The sequence below is a fragment of the Balaenoptera ricei genome, chromosome 1 (assembly GCF_028023285.1).
Source record: "Balaenoptera ricei isolate mBalRic1 chromosome 1, mBalRic1.hap2, whole genome shotgun sequence".
NCBI classification, from domain to species: Eukaryota; Metazoa; Chordata; class Mammalia; order Artiodactyla; family Balaenopteridae; genus Balaenoptera; species Balaenoptera ricei.
The window spans coordinates 137,869,416-137,875,645 of record NC_082639.1 but is presented as its reverse complement, the minus strand read 5'-3'; the positions used below and the strand labels follow the sequence as shown (position 1 = coordinate 137,875,645).

The window sequence follows — 6,230 nt, the reverse complement described above, 5'->3', positions numbered from 1 at the left end:
CATATTTATAATGGCTACTTTGAAGTCTTTTTGTCTTAAATCTCTCATCTACTTACTCTCACAGACAGTTTCAGTTGTATGTATAGGTCACAATTTCCTGTTTTTTTGCACGCCACAAACTTTTTTGTTGAAAAATAGACATTTTTCATAATATATTGCAGCAACTGCAATACTGCAATACTGGTCCTCCCAGCCCCTTTCCAGGGCTATTTTTGTTATTTGCTTTTTTTTTCTTCTTTTCTTTGTTTTTTAAGAGGGGGGTGGGTACCAAATTACTCTATCTGAAGGAATGGTACTAACGAAAAAACTTAGGTAGATGTTTTGGTACAACTTATAGAAAAGGTAAAGGAAACTCAAACATGCATGCACTGCCTTGGTGACCAGGGAAGTCACCCATGGCTACAGGAAGCCAGCCTAAAGCTTAGCTCTCGTTGTCACTGTTTCCCAGGGCGTGCTTGTCAAAGAGATAACTCTGCCATGCCAGATTCAGGAGGGCCCCCATCTTTCGCAAGTTGGTTACATGGTTACTCATTTCTTTAATGGATTTCACCTACTCACTCAGGTAATGGGTCTCAATAAAGTCACACAAATGGGGGTCATTTTTGTCAGTGGCCATTTTGTGCAGTTCCAGTAGTGACTGATTTACATTTTTTTCCAAGTGTAGCGCACATTCCATTGCATTCAGCCCATTCTCCCAGTCTTCACAGTCTGGTTTCTTGATATCCTGAAGGAAGATTCCGCCACCTCTCTGGTTCTGCAGCTTCATCAGTGTCTCAGCAGGTTCCCTCTCCTCAGGAGACTGGTGAAGAAAGTATCTGGCAAAGTTCTTCAAAGCGACGTCATCGCTGTCAAAGTAGTCTGACATGTAGAGGTAGCGTAGAGCTCCAGGTTGAGCTGGCGGTTGATGGCGGCCTCCGAGTCCACATGGCAGCTCTGGCGCACCTGCGAGGGGGCCGCGGTCCTCACTGCAGGCAGCTGAGGAGAAGAGGCTCGGGTGCTGGGGCGGACATGAAGGCCCTTGAGGCGGTGAGGAGGCGGGCTCCCTCCACGCACTATTGAAGCAGGAAATCGAGGCGACTCTCCAGCGAAGACCGTGAATTGTTTTTTATTTATGTATATAAAAGCCTTCTTTACTCACTACTCACTGAATACTTGTGTACTTTCAGTACTATTTCACTTTCAGTCACCGTATTTGGGAGTTTTCCCCACAGCAAGCAATTGTGCAACGCCAGCTGGGTGTCCTACAATTTAATTCAGTTTTGTATCTACCTGGAGTCAACATCAGATCCCACAGGTTAAGGACACAGCCTCACAAGACTGCCCCCCTCCTTCCCCACCTCACTTTAGATACTGCTTACCAAGTTCAGCATATTATCTGTACTTCTGAAGGACTGACTGGCTATAAATCAGAGGGTTCCACAACCTCCTCAGGTTTGATTAATTTGCTAGAGCACCTCATGAACTCAGGAAATCAGTTTACTTACTAGATTACCAATTTATTACAAAGGATATTAAAGGATACAAATGAATAGCCAGATGGAGAAACAGGTAGGGCAAGGTCCCAAAGGGTTCCAAGTTCAGGAGCTGCTGTCCCCATGGAGTTTGTGGTATGCCACCCTCCTGACACATGGATGCGTTCTTGTTCACCAACCTACTTTTCAACCCTCTAATTACCCTGGTTGGTTCCCCTGGCAACCCGCCCCCACCCTTAGGTTATCCAGAGGCTTTCCAAAAATTTCCTCACTCACATAAACTCAGGTGTGTTTGAATCAGTTTGTTATGAATAACAAAATGCACCCAGTTTACCTTTATCACTCTAAAACTATTGCAGGAATCAAAGACAAAAACCAAATAAAACAAAAGATGCCCCTACTGCTCTAATCACTTCGGAAAATACAAGTTTTGAGAGCTGAGAGGCAGGAATCACAGACAAGCACCAAAATATATATTTCTTATTATATCTCAATATCATGGGTCACCCCCTAGTTTTTGAACACAGAGCCCTTACAGCAAAATGATCATACCTATCAAAGCACTTACATTTGGTGTAACATTTATATTATAGAACAGTTCTAGCAATAGTACTTACTGTTAAATAACAAAAATTCAAGTGAGGAAATTTGAAGATCCAGTTGGCTTCATTAAATGACTCATGAAATGGGCACCATCCAACCTAGCAAACAGAAGGAGCTTCATCTAGCTGCAGAAAAAGAAAGGTTTTCAGTTTTTTTAAGGCAGAGAGGGAGCAGGAAAAAGGAAATTATTAGCAAAGAATGCGTTGTTTTAGGTAAGGCCACTCTCTTAATGGGAACGGAAGAGCCTGTTGGCCAAATACCTCAGTGCTAACCAGGTAATTCCAGGTTGACTCATTAAAGGTTACACTTCTGCAGGAGGTTGTAACTGCAATTAGGTTAGGTATTAAGTCTTGGTTTGCTGATGTGGGGCCTTAACACAAGTGACTCCATTTCAGACCTGTTGTTTATTTTTAACAGAACCAATACAAATATGCCTAACATTTGAAGAAGCCAGTGTGGGGTAGGGACAGATTTAAAGAAACAACTAATTCAACTAATTCATCCTATAAAGCCATTATAAACATCTTCATATTTCATATTTTTGCACTAGTTTGATTTTTTTTCCCTTGATCTATTGCTATTTATACCTTATGATAAACTTGTGCAGAACTATTTAGCACAGAAATCAGCTTATGGTTAGCTAGATCTAGTTCCTCCTTAGGTATTACATCCCGAGGAGGCTTTAACTTAATCTCGCAATACATTTGATCATCAATATCAGTATTATAAGACACATTGACATGAGGCAGTTGCATCTTTCCAACAATACCACACTGCCATATAGTCAGTACAATTCAGCTTCCTTACAGAACAAATCGGTAAGGATTACAGAGGTGTATGCTTTGTGTTCCCAACAAGATCTACCCTTGCCCACATACCAGAAATTATTATAAAAAGACAGGTATCATTACAGCTGGCCATGGCTTAGTTTTATCTGGGTTAAGTCAAGTTAATTGGAGGGAAAAATCAATCACCCTTCCCATCTCGTAGGCAGTAGTCTCGTACTGAGACTGGTTTTCATTGTGTATAAATATAGCAGAGCCCATCTTCCTCCAAAGGGGAGGACATGAGTTCCTATCCCTGCTAACTATACTGCAGGATATGTTTTATTTCAACTTATTCTGGGGGCAAGCACAGTCATTATACATTGGTGGTAAGTTACAAGTGCCCACAGAGAACTTCCATAAGCTCGCAGGCCTTAAGATTCCCACAGGTGTGCCCCCTTGAGGCTCAGGGACTAGGATAGAGGACCATTGCTTCCTGGCCACTTCAGCCTCTATCCATATTAAAATAGTCAGGAGGACCTGTCAGGTCAGGGTGCAGGCCCTTTCCCAACCCTGGGTTCTAGCATTACCAAGCATTACTTGTGGAGTTGGCCTGATGCAGTTTGCTGGTGCTTCTTTATCTCTCCAAGCTGCCTCTTATCCTTTACCTTCTGCCTGGAAGAGAACTCCCTCTAATATGCCTATTCTAGTGAATAAATCTTCTTTCTCTGAATGCTGCTCCTCACTAAAAGCAAACTCTGCTTGTCCCAGAATACCTAGACTGGCATCTATCTCCCCTTTTCTGACTTGTGGGCCATTGTTGTTTAATCCACCATGCACGTTGTTGCTACTGCCTATTAACAGCCTGGGTGCAGTTAGGATACATATTTTGTACCCAAAAATATTGGGCACCCCATAATAGGGTTGGTTGGTCAAAGCCAGCTGTAATTTAGTTTGAGTATGTCATAGGTCCTCCCACAGCCTTCCTGTCTGGGTGGGACTGTTCCCCAGGGGACCCAGATCCACCACATGATGCCCACTGCTTTAATCCCAGTAGGAACCCATTGTTTTTCCCCATTCTGCTTATAGCTTTCCATCCACAAAAACCAGGACGATTGTGTTTGTGCATAGCACACCACACTGTGGCATGTTGGGCAGGCTGCCGTTGTATTCTGTCTATTATAACCAGGGACCCTTCTAAGCATTTGCTCATCAAGGTTTATAGCTACACGGTAATCAGTCTGCTGGGAGCCATCCACCACAGGGTCTGAAATTCCAGTAGGAAGCAGTTCCCAGAAATCCCTTCCCAAATGATATCTTTTATAGTATTGATAGATGGAGCCTGAAAAATAGTCAAAGATACTGGAACATTATTAGGGCTTGATTTAGTCAGTAACATTGATCCTGCTCATCAAACATATCCTATGACCAGAACGTCTCCCAGACTCAGGTTTGCAGGCTGCCATCTGACTTTGTCAGGTATCAAAAGCAGGGGTGGTCTTGGCAAACATAGCTTTGCCCGTCTGGGCATCTGATATAATTATGCTAAGAAATAATATTATTCTCCTTCTCTGAGCCTCTGTTGAGGTCAGATTTCTCTCATTGCATAACCCACTTATATACTCCTTCACTCTCAGCTATTATTTCTCCTTCTCTCATTTGTCATTTATTTTCATCCAAACTTTTCCACATTTGGAAGGGACATTAAGTTCAGCCACTGTGCTGGCCCAGATTGCTAGCAGCAACACTAGTCTAGCAAGTGCCTCCCCACTCAATTTGTTACGTGATTGGCTGGATTATTTTAGTGAAGTCTAGTCTCCCTGCCAACTCATGTGCATACACACACACATAAACACACATATACACAGTGTTAAACTTCTCATATTGCTCCTTAAGGCGTGACAGTTTTGGATATGCCCACAGTCACTCTGGGATGAACTTGTTCTCTTCCTCTCTTTCCCTGACCACACCCAGAGGTCCAACTCCACTAATTGCTCATTAGTTGCTTTATTTATTTATTTATTTGTATCAAACTCCTGGGGCATAAATTGCTCTATAAACTAATCCCATCAAACTGTAACTCCTTTAAAGAAATAGTTTCTGAAGGTAGTGTTCTATATTTTTTTGTGATTCCAAAAGGAGTCCTCCCAGCTGTCCTGTTCCTCAGTCCTCTCTCGTAAACCAGCCAGCCTACAGTCTGATCTGTATCCTTATTAAATGCACGGGTCTCTATCCAACTTCCTCTCATCACAGCCTCTACTGTTCAGGCCCGTAGACTTGAACTCCTCCAAACTCTGCTACAAATGAAGTCATTTCCTTTGGGAAAAGATCAGGAGCTATCTGTTTTATGGCCCACTTCTCTCCCCAAGAAAAATTTCTGAGCCCAAGCTCTGAAGCTAGGGTTGGGAACAATGGCAAGTTTCTCTCTGAGCGACACCCCTGCTGTAAAAACTGAGTGCTCAGTGAAGTGGGGGGGAAGCAGCAGCCTGAGACCCTCTCAGCTTGCCTCTCTTGGCATGGAACAATTGCTCCTAACCTGGGGCAAAGACAATTGGGCCCCAGTCTTCTCAGCATGCTGTGACAAAGGCCCTGGATTTCTCTTAACTCACACAATAGCCCCTGCTTCCTAAGTTGGCAGTCCTTTAAGTCTTTAATACGTCATTGGCACAGCAGTACCATAGACACCTACACAGATTCCTTTGATATTAATAGAATGTCTCAGTTCACTCTCTTTCTGCCTACTGCCATCAGGATGTCCACATTTATAAATTATTCCCTCCTAACAACCAAAAATTCTCCAGTTAACTCAGTGTAAGTTGTGGGAAGTTGGCTTTCCTGTTTCCATTGGAAAGTATGAAAAAATCATGTCTTCACTGACATGCAAGGCTTTCTCTTACCAGAATGAGGGATCACTTTCTCCCCAGGCTCTATTATACTTATCCATTCCTAAAAGATAGTGAAACTGAGCAGGCCCCTGTGGGACCCTCCTGGGCAAAAAAGCCTTTCCAAGTCCCCTGTTTTCTTGCTTATAGGAAAAAGGCTTCAGCCTCCTAGAGCTTCCCTGAGTTCCAAAGGTCAGATTCAAACAATTACTAATTATGGAGGGAATGCAGAAACAAAGGAAAAGCAGTCAAGAAACAATAATGGAGAAATAAAGCAGAGTCCTGGTTCCTCCTCAAGGGATATACATAACAATAGATCTTTGAGTTCTTCTATAGGAACTAAGCCCTCCACCCAGGTGAAGGTTGGTAACTGCAGGTTGAGCACAAGATTTCTGGAACACCACCCTGTTACTTCGCCACCAACCAATCAGTAGAAAGTCAGACACCCTGTAGCCCTCACCCCAAATTTTGCCTTTAAAAACTCTTCTCTGGGGACTTCCCTGGTGGTG

General features: G+C 43.1%; 1 pseudogene; it reads right to left on the bottom strand.

Annotated features, from left to right (window-relative positions):
- Positions 1-318: 318 nt before the first annotated feature.
- Positions 319-2,830, bottom strand: LOC132370388 (ferritin heavy chain-like; annotated as a pseudogene).
- Positions 2,831-6,230: the final 3,400 nt, after the last annotated feature.